Genomic DNA, 10,124 nt, shown 5'->3' on the forward strand with positions numbered 1-10,124 from the left:
TGTGTGTGTGTGTATTTTTAATTACTAAGCTTGACTGCTGTGGTCTCCACAGTACTGGTGAAAAGTATCATTGTGTGTGTTGCATGCCAGGCTAACCCTGGTAACTGACCAGCTGCACACTGACTGGGGTGTGTTTCTCTATATGACTACTACACCAAACATTTCTTCTCCTTTCTCTGCAGTCTTCCACACTGGGACCAGTTCTCCCACAGCCTCCTGTCTCTCCCAGAACTGTCAGCAAATCACACACACACACACACACTCTCACCCCAGCTCTTGGAAGCATGTTTAGGCTTGACGTGAGCCATGCAGTCCTCTGCCGCTGGCTGCTGCAGGAAGCTCCAGCAGGTGGAGGAGGTTATTCATTCTGCATCACGCCACAGCTTAGAGCTTTAACGAGTGAGACAGCGGAGCAGAAAGGCACCTTACCACCGCATGCTGTTTTTCTAGCTGCATCCTGTCAGAGCCCTGTCTGTGGGTGTGGCAAAGTGAGAATCCCAGGGTGTCTGCGGTGGACCCTGCTCTCTCCAAAGACAATAGAGGTGTGTGTGTGTGTGTGTGTGTGTGTGTGTGTGTGTGTGTGTGATCAGCAGAGCAAGGAGTACCACCAAAACATGTAAAACCAAGAGCTAATTTCTGAGATCAGCTGGATCAGTGTCAGCTGGAATGAATAATTAGCCTTTTACACTTTTTCTGTTTTCCCTTTTTCTTTTCCTTTGAGAAGGAATAGATTTAAACATTTTAGATGAGTTTAACCTGCGTTCACATATGGGTAACTTTACACAGGTTATCCTTTTACTGGATAAATTAAGTTATTTGCTTCGTAAACTTAATGTTAAGCACAATGTTTCATGCCCCAGTGTGAGGAAAATATTGACCTAAACTCCAATTTGGAGAGGCACACATATCACATCAGTAAAATAGTTTGTGTCAATATCTGACTGGTCCTGCAGGTGGAGCTGTAATCTCAAATTTTACAAAATTTGAATATGAAGACCCCCACCACATAATTTATACAGCTTAGATCGAGGCCAACATCTCATTGAACTAGTGAAAGTGTTAAAATAACTGAAATAGATATGTATAATATTTGTTACTCTCACTGCTTTTTCATTGGCAAATGTAATGTGTGTTTTGGCCTCTAGATGGCACTAGAACAGTTTGCCTCTAGATCATTTCCATGCATGTTTCTTTTGAGGAAAAGATTCGTGTTGAAGGATGGGGCAGTCAGCAGTCAATCTTCTTCAACCTCTGTGACTGAAGCTTCTTTTCACTCCCTCTCGCGCTCTCCTTAAACATCTCTTTCACAGGCTCTTTTAAAAACATTGAGAATGATGAACTGTAACATCAAAACTTCTCTGACTGTACTTTGTTCATAGTTTTGTTAAAAAGCACTGTTTTATTTGTCAATCACTATTATGATCTATCTATCTATCTATCTATCTATCTATCTATCTATCTATCTATCTATCTATATGTATATGTATATATGTATAGACAGAGAGAGAGAGACCTAGTTATTCACCTCTTCCCACCTCTTCCCAGCCAGCGTAAACACGGCCTAGCGGTATCTCTCCGTCGACCTTCCCTGTCGGCTTTCGTGTGCGGAGACCAGAGTGATGATGCTTCTGATTGCGCTAGCCAATCTGACAAACAAGGAACAAGATTAGCCCTGACTGGTGGGCGGACAGGATGGATGGCCCAGAGCATCTGTCTCGCTGCATCTCCCCTCCGTCCCCCCCCCCCCCCCCCCCCCCATCCGGACCGTGACAGAGAGGCCAGCGAGTGCAATGCATTGTGGGTGCGGAAAAAGGGGGCCATGTTTCCATCCACTGACTGGTCCCTTAAAAAAAAAAAAAAAAAAAACCTAAACAAAAACGGGGTGGGTGGATAGCGGATGAAAACACAGGAGGGGTATATTTAGAAGCTCGCTCTCTTTCTCTTTCTCTCTCTCTGTCTCTGTCTCTGTCTGTGGACAGCCTCTCTGAGTAATGGATGAGAGTGGATGGGGTACAGTGAATGGCTGAAGCTGATAAGAGCTGTTAAATACAGTGATTCACACACTGCTCTCAGCCATTATTTCATTTGCTTGGACACTGAAGTGGAAAAAATGGCAGAAGAACCTAAATAATGACAACATTGTGTCAACACAGAATGTATATTGCTGATGCCGTCCAGAGACCGAGACCCAGAGAGAGAGAGAGAGAGCGAGAGAGAGAGAGAAAGAGAGAGAGAGAGAGAGAGAGAGAGAGAGAAAACGAGTCTGTCGGCATTATGTGTGTTAGCGTTTGAAATGGATGGGGAGGGTGTGTATGGTCAGTGTTAGTAAAGAGTTCCCTAGACTTTTATCATAATGACTATGACAGAATTTATGGGAAGTGGAAAAAGAGAGGGAGAGAGAGAGAGAGAGAGAAAAAAAAGCCATCCAACAAAGTACTGACCTACTTCAAAAGAATAACATTATATTTACATGGAATGTTTTAATCCAGTTTTATCGTTAGGAAAACAGCGGGAGAGAGCGCATTCAACCAAGTCTCTTAAAAATTAATCGATTACTTGACACACAGGAAGTTCTGTTAAAACCTTTGGCATAAACCCATAACAGGACCATAACGCACCTGTTCATAACATACCTGTTTATAATACACCTGTTCATAACATAGCTGTTCATAATGTACCTGTTAATAACATACCTGTTTACAATGTACGTGTTTATAATACACCTTCTTACAACATCCCTGTTCATAATGTACCTGTTTTTGGTCAAGGACGAAATTTCCTACACTGCCATGTTTCACTCAAGGTGAGGAGAAAGATCGTATTCATTTCCAGAGTCAAAACATTTTCACCTTCCGTTTTAAAGAAAGGCGAGTGTTTTGACATGGAGGCTTAGGAAGTCAATGGGGTTAAGTGGAAGGGGTTTTTGTGATGACTTGCCCTCAGAGAAAGCCTCTTGTCTTTTTCCTCTGCATTTTCGTTGGCTTATTGCTCGGGCCTAACAAAAGTGGTATCGGAGACAGGAGGTTCTGGTCATATGAAAGCGATGACCTTGCTGCACGCTCTTATTATGAAGCTTATTCCCTCCTGTTTGTATTGAGCAGAGAAACCACTCATCTGGACGCTTCCTCATTCACCTAGAAAAATACCTTCACCATAATGGATCTAGTGACTGCTCGCATGTGCGCACACACGCACACGCACACACACACACACACTGAGAAACGCAATTTGACAGGGAAAGAAATCCCTGTGTGTAAGAGTTTCGGCGTGAAGATGGGTTGTAAACATGCCAATGAAAGTGATGGATTTGAGATTGCGTTCGAAAAAATGCAGTGGCTACACAATCCCATAATCCTCCTCTTGTGTGGCACATGGTTGCCATGGCAGGAGGGAACGACACGTAACAAGAGCAGCTTGCCCCCCCCCCCCCCCCCCTTAGGTCGTCTCGTGTTAAGACCTGCAGTACCCCACCTCCCCCTTTTTTTTTAGTCTGTGACATATGACATACGTATAGGTGCAATTTGCACTTTCAGATCTTCACAATCTCCATATGACATACATTACTGCAGTTGATCTGACAGTGGTTGATCAGTGGTTAAGAAAACACTGTTAGGCAGTGCATCTGCAGTGGGTAGCGGCTGATAGAGTGGGGATGTTTCGGGGTGGGGGGCATCTTTTCTGGAGACCAGGTCAACAAAAAACCCAAAATAATTACAGACCGTAGGGGGCCGCGGTGTGTCTCTGTGACCCAGTGAGGGGCATGCAGAGGGGTGGAGGCAGGCAGAGCTGGTGCTGGAGAACACGTGGCGCTGTCGGAGTGGAGGAACGGGCGAGGTACTGAGCGGTGCCGAGCTAGGCTCCATTTCCCTCCTGGCGCCTGCCCAAGGCCTTTCAATATTTCTTTTTGAAAACGTCTTCCCAGGCAGGTAATTAAGTTTTTGGAGTGACTCTTGGCACAGATCTGTGGGTGTAAATGATTCCGATTGAGCGTGGACTGCAGTTTAATTGATCCAAATGCCATCTTCACTGCTATTCATGTGGACCGAAGGCGATAAAAAAAAAAAAGAGAGAGAAAGAAAAGGAGGAAGAGGTCAAAAAAAAGGAGTTTACAGCATCTGGCATGCCAGCTGACGAGGATGTGCCGACAGTGGTGGAGAGGGGAGAGGGGTGGAAACATGGAGGCGGGGGGAGGTTTGGGGGGGGGGGGGGGCGGCAAACACGTCAGTTAATATCACTCTGGGTGATGGAGGAGTGTGGAGCGTGTCCATCAAAGCATCTGTCACATCACGCAGGCCCCTCCGTCCTGTTAGCCATGCAACCCCCCCCCCCCCCCCCCCAACCCCTTTTCTTCCTACCCCTCACTCTGCTCTGAACGTCGCCCTGACCAGAATCGATGTGCACACTGGATCTTCATTGACAGGGCTGCCCCATTAAAGGAGCAACACTCCACTCCAGCTGCTCTCCACAGGCCAGCGCGACAGAGACATCTGGCCCTGCACAGGCAGCACACGGCCAGAGGAAGCAAGGCAAAGAGTAGCCGTTACATCTACAGCTCTCCCTGATGTTTGTGTGTGTGTGTGTGTGTGCGTGTGGTGTGTGTGTGTGGTGTGCGTGTGCGTGTGCGCGCGTGGTGTGTGTGTGTGTGTGTGTGCGTGTGTGTGTGTGCGTGTGCATGTGCGCGCGTGGTGTGTGTGTGTGTGTGTGTGTGTGCGTGTGCGTGGTGTGTGTGCATGTTGTGTGTGTGTGTGTGTGCGCGTGGTGTGTGTGTGTGCGCGCGTGGTGTGTGTGTGTGTGTGGTGTGTGTGTGTGTGTGTGCGTGGTGTGTGTGTGTGTGCGTGTGCGTGTGCGTGGTGTGTGTGTGTGTGTGTGTGTGCGTGTGCGTGGTGTGTGTGTGTGTGTGTGTGTGTGTGTGCGTGGTGTGTGTGTGTGTGTGTGCGTGTGGTGTGTGTGCATGTTGTGTGTGTGTCTGTGTGTGTGTCTGTGTGTGTGTAGCAGCCGTCGTGAGTTAGATCAAATCAGAACACAACATCTGCTTCCTGTACTTTACAGAGAGCACTTCTGCTCCAGAAGCCAAGGAGCTTCAGCCCTGCTGCTGGCTGAAGCATATGAGTGGAACTGGCCTTTTTCTGATGCGTTTTTATCTCTGGTCAGAGTGTCAAGCCGACGAATGTTTGACCTCTCAGTGCCTCTATCTACTGGACTAATCAAAAGCTTTTTCTTCCCTCTGTCCCCGACACCCTTTCATTTCCTCCCGTGATTTATTCTCTACAATGATGTTCTGCGATGACCTCACTCTACAGACAGACAGAGAGAAGAGGTGACAGGTAAGGATAAAGCAGGGAGAGAGAGAAAAAGAGAACATAGCCCCTTTCACACATGCACTGCAACCCTAATACAATCGGGATTCTAACCGGAGGGGCTGTATGTGTGAACCCAAATGTCCGAATCAGTCGAATCGGATTCTAAATTTCGTTTATTCCACGAGCCCCCTGGTACAAACTCTGTTTTCTCTTCGATTGGGTCCACGTGTGGATAGAGCGGCTTATATGCATAGCGAGCAAGTGGGCGTGTTGATGCACTTTCTACCATGCGACTGGCGCGAAACCGGAAGAATATAAACCTCCGAGGATGAAGAAGAAGGGTCATTTACACAAAGACGCCAACGAAAATGTCTACCTGGAGAGACGACGAGATTCGGGAACTTATGTCGGTAATTTCTTTCGAATTCGTTCGATAGAGGTCGGTAGCCTCGTCCGCCTTTTTCGATGTGTTGTAAACAAAACACTACGATTTTCTCAGAGTACTTTTTGCGTCATGTCCTGCCTCCTGCACGGTCTACCCAGGTGCCACCCCTCGCCTAAACCAAACGGAGTATTTCGAGTAGGTGAGAACGCGTCTGACACTGACAGTGTCCTGTTGTGTGCTACATGTGTGAAAGGGCAACCTCGGCCAAAATGCGAACCTGATTCTGCGGACATAGTCCCTGGTGCATATGTAAAAACGGCTCACGGCAGAGATAGTATTTCTGTTCACTGTGTTTATGTCCATCTTAAAGAACCTGCATATATCTGCTCCAAATGGTGCCCATACAAGAAAATATCCAGAAATGAGCTCTGAAAAAAAAAATCTCTCCGCATTTCTCTGTTAACGTAAGATCACTGAGGAGAGCAGTCCATGGTTACATACGTATGCATTGAATATACAGAAAGAAATGCAACATATATATCTGTCAACAAGTCTGTATTCGATTTGGCTCTCGGGCGCATAGAGAGTAAGCTGCAGTGAGAATGGGCTTCGGTATTTTGACGGGGGAGCGTCTACTGTAAAATTGTTTTGTTTAGTTCTGCAGTTGATAAGAGAGCAGCTGTCACTCATCTTGACAGACAGTTCTGAAATGTAACTGTATATCATCAGCATCTGTGTGTGCGTGTGTGTGTGTGAGAGAGAGAGAGAGAGAGAGGGAGTGAGAGATGGGGAGAGATGGAGGGAAAATGGCTTTGAGTGACTGTTTTATCTGCTCCCTTATATCCAGCTCATATTTACCATAAACCCCTCTATCATCACATCTCTTTCCATCACTCGCTTCCTCAATGGCTTTGTCTTCCACGCAGCAGCAAATAGAAGCCCAGCTCTCGTCGGCTCTCTGAGCTGATTAGCTTACCAACTGTGACTGGCATGCCGCCGCTGGAGATGGAGGCCTGTGTGCATTTTATTTTCATTTGATATATTTTATTTATTTATTTATTTATTTATTGCTTTGTGGTGGAGTGTTTATGTCTTGGTTCGACAATTTGCATGGAGAGAAAAACGAAAAAGAAAAAAAAAAACTGTCTAAATCCTTGATGCTCTTTCCTCATGCGTGAAAAGATATTATCAAGACACAAATGTCACAGATAGCTATGGTGAATTTGATAATGAAAAAGATTAATAAACAATTTGATATGTAAATGATCCAATCCCTATTAGGGCTGCAAAGAGTTTAGTCGGTCTAGTGTTTGTGCGCACAAGCTCCCTCACACACACACACACACACACACACAGTGACATCTCTGCACTAAGAGCTGAGGCTGTTTCCAGGGAGTGGGATCAGGCTGTGTTGACTACCAATGATGAGATATTGATTAGCTGAGAAATGTCAGTGTTGAATAATAGCCAGAGGCCAAGAGAATTTCACAGGCCCGACTGGAAAAACCGCGCGGTTCTGCTCCTCGTCCACTTGGTGGTGCTGTTAGTTTTTCGGTGCCGTCTCCGCTGGCGGCCCTGCAGGTCTGGAGAAAGTCCCTAATCAAATCACAGAGCTACTGGCATCTGCAGAGAAAGCAGAGGACAGACAAACTGCCTGCAAAGGGCACTGCTGAAGCAAAGGCAGGAGTGTTTTCGCCTTGAGACGCAGGCATCCTGTTTTCCATCTTGTTTTGACTTTCAAGTTGCACTTAGGGTCAAAATCTAGAAATAAGTACGTCCATTTATGAGGCTACCACGGCAGCAAAGAGAGAATTTATACAGATGAGTGACAGACTGAGAGAAGAGAGAGAGTGAGAGAGACAGAGAGGGAAAGAGAGAGAGAGAGAGAGAGAGAGATGATGAGACTGAATCATCTTGAAATGAGGTTTTTTTTTTTCTCCTCCAATTGCCCATCAGTCTCCGCTCTGGTTCCCGCAGCTCTGGTCTGTTCCCCTTATATATTTCACATGTAAAGTCTGTCTTCAAACACGCACCCTTAGTTTTGTGTGCATTTGTGTGTGTGTGTGTGTGTGTGTGTGTGTGTGTGTGTGTGTGTGTGTGTGAGAGAGAGAGAGAGAGAGAGCGCGAGAGACTGAAATAGCTACAGAATAGAGAAGGCTTATATCCAAGGAGAGGGCAGGTGTGTATTGGAATTAGAGGCTAACACGCATGAAGGAGGCAAATCCAGGGGAGCATGTCGAGAGAAGTGGCAGAGTTAAAGAGGATATGAATTTGTTATAAGATGTGATTTTTCTTTTTTTCTTTTTTTTCAGAGGCTTAGCGTTGCTAGAATACTTCACTCTCCACATAAACACCTCCCACCCATCCGGATAGGAGACAAAACCCCCCAGGAGAACTGAGAGAAAGAAAGAAAGGAAGAACGAAAGAAAGAAAGAAAGAAAGAAAAATCTCCAATGACAACTGGGAGAAGAACAATTGTCACGCCGCGCAGCGGATGACTGACATCAGCATCCCCTCATCCCTCGGAAGACCCCTGACGGCAAATAACACAAAATATATTATTCATGTGGCTACGCTCCACACGCTATCGACAGCGAACGGTGCAAACGCTGGCCGTTCCCTGAGCATGATGCCTCTGTGTGGCTGGGCAAACCCCAGACCCTCCATCTCACAGGGCTGATCATTTCTCTGAAAATCTCTTTATATATATATATATATATATATATATATATATATATATATATATATATATATAAAAGGAATCATGTTTTAAATTTATATATACATATGAAAGGAGTCATTTGCAGGTAAAGAGGCCTCTTTTCGCAGACAGGGTCTCACACGTAATCTTTTAACACTCGTGATACAAGCCTGAAATGATAGGGAGGGTGTGTGTGTGTGTGTGTGTGTGTGTGTTTCTGTTTTGGATCAGCAGCAAGTTTGGCTGGCATAACCGCACCCTTGTTAGCTCGGCCCTCTGTTCTGAGAACCATCCCAAGGGGCATGCCCCCCAGCACTGCCAAATTTCAGTCAGAGCTCCACCAGAGAAAGAGAGATACCACTGCCCCCTACCCACCCAACCCTCAGTTTTTCAAATGTTCCTCTACCCCCCTCTCCTGGAACGCTACCCCTGTCTATTCCTGAAGGAAGATTAAGTCTTTTGCAAACCAATTAGATAATAATAACAATGAATTATGCCAAGGACTCCCCTGGTAGACAGTCTGAAGTGGGTTGTGAAGGAAGACTGACTAAAACAAGCAGAACACCCTTCTGGTACGTTCTGGTTTGCTGTTCCCGTAACAGTGGGCAGGGGATAATGTGGTTCTATGGTCTAGGCCTCTCTCCTTACCCTCTAGATAGGGTTCCCAGGTCCACATCATGGAGGCCCACTGCAGAGCTGTTTTTCATATCCACTAACTGTTGTGGTCTCTGACGGAGGGGTATGAAGGGTATACACACGGTTTCTAAGTTTAAAAAGGAAAAAAAAATCTGCCTCCAAACCAGAATTGAGCGTAAAAAAGCCACTGGATTTCGTCCCTGCAGGCTTAGAGTTAAGTAGTGCTGGTATAAAGAGTCGACACACGCTGCATTAGCATAATCAATGGGTTGGTTTGACCCACAGTTGGCGAAGGAACTCTTTTCTTTTCTCTGTGTGTGTGTGTGTGGAGGGTGGCTGTGAGCGGGTCCTCTGTGCCCGTGAGTCGGTCAGTGTATTTAGAAGGGTTATTTGGTCCATTAAAGGTGCTCTCCCCTGCTTTCCTCTCTCTGCTGGAGGAAGTGCCTCTCTGCAGCAGTTTGACCTTCAAAAAAATGCCCTTTCATTACCTAAGTTGTGAAGGGAGAGCACTCGCTGGTGAGAGTTTTACAGTGCTGCTGAGCTTGAGAATAACCGAGGATTCTCCATTGTCCTCTTCATATTCCAAAACAAAAAGGATGCTAATGTTTTCTTTTTTTTTTTATCTTTTTTTTGTAACATCCATTTTAAACATCCAGGATCTTGAGATAGTGAGAGAGAGAGAGAGAAAGAGTGAGAGAGAGAGAGAGAAAGAGTGAGAGAGAGAGAGAGAAAGAGAGAGTGAGAGAAAGAGAGAGAGTGAGAGAGAGAGAGAAAGAGAGAGAGTGAGAGAAAGAGAGAGAGAGAGAGAGAGAGAGAGAAAGAGAGAGAGAGAGAGAGAGAGAGAGAGAGAGGGAGAGAGAGAGAGAGAGAGAAGAGAAACAGATTAGTAGGAGTCAGGGGTGCGTGGCAGTCATTAGCTTTAGTGCGCCATATTGCGGCTGATTCATGTGTTAAGATATATATAGTACATGCCTGCACACAAGCACTGGCTGGCCTTGACTTCACTAGTGTGGTGGGTAGTGCTGCTCTCTGGGATGCATAAGCCTGGGCTTTGATTCCCTGTCCAAGCTACACATCCTCAGGTAAGAAGTCTAATGCTACC

Source organism: Chanos chanos, chromosome 15 (assembly GCF_902362185.1).
Source record: "Chanos chanos chromosome 15, fChaCha1.1, whole genome shotgun sequence".
Lineage (NCBI taxonomy): Eukaryota > Metazoa > Chordata > Actinopteri > Gonorynchiformes > Chanidae > Chanos > Chanos chanos.